This window comes from Orycteropus afer, unplaced genomic scaffold (genome assembly GCF_000298275.1).
Source record: "Orycteropus afer afer isolate SDZICR_OR568_19922 unplaced genomic scaffold, OryAfe1.0 scaffold00385, whole genome shotgun sequence".
Lineage (NCBI taxonomy): Eukaryota > Metazoa > Chordata > Mammalia > Tubulidentata > Orycteropodidae > Orycteropus > Orycteropus afer.
The window spans coordinates 2960744-2961600 of NW_006921972.1; positions in this window are offsets into that span (position 1 = coordinate 2960744).

Below are 857 nucleotides of genomic sequence, written 5' to 3' on the forward strand. Positions count from 1 at the left end.
TGACAATATGTGATAAATCTTTAGATCCTTTTTCTACACAGATCAGTGACTTTCTCTCAACCTTTTCCGGGATTTGGAATTGAGAAAAAGTTCTTCTGGGTAGTCACAAATTGTCACAAACAATGAAATGCACAGTTGTGTTCATGCTGAGTCATAAGACTTAGCACTGAAGACAAGGATTAATGAAATATAGCAATCAGTCCCTCAGTGCAGCAGTGACCTGAGTGAGTCTGGGATACCATCAGGGGAGAGAGACTTTGTTGACATAACTAGGAGCACTTCACATTAAAAAGGGGGAGGAGAAAGAGAAGAGACAGGTACAGCTAAGTTTATGATAGAGCATAAGAAATATCAGTCTCTTCCTATCACAGCTGTCCTATTTCAGCCATCAGGCTCAGGAATGAAGGAGGGGATCTCTAGCAACAGCCAGGCAGGTGACATCAATTAGCTGCCAAAGAATAAGACACCCACCCATCTGCATCATAGTGTGACCCACTGTGATGGCCACTACCCATCTGTGTCACAGTGTGAACTACTGTGGTATCTACCCCTATCTGTGTTACAGTGTGACCCACTGTGGTATGCACCCCCATCTGTGTCACAGTGTGACCCACTGTGGTGTCCACCCCCATCTGTGTCACAGTGTGAACTACTATGGTATCTACCCCCATCTGTGTCACAGTGTGACCCACTGTGATGGCTGCTACCCACCTGTGTCACAGTGTGAACTACTATAGTATCTACCCCCATCTGTGTCACAGTGTGACCCTCTGTGATGGCCACTACCCATCTGTGTTACAGTGTGAACTACTATGATATTTACCCCCATCTGTGTCACAGTGTGACCCACTGTGATG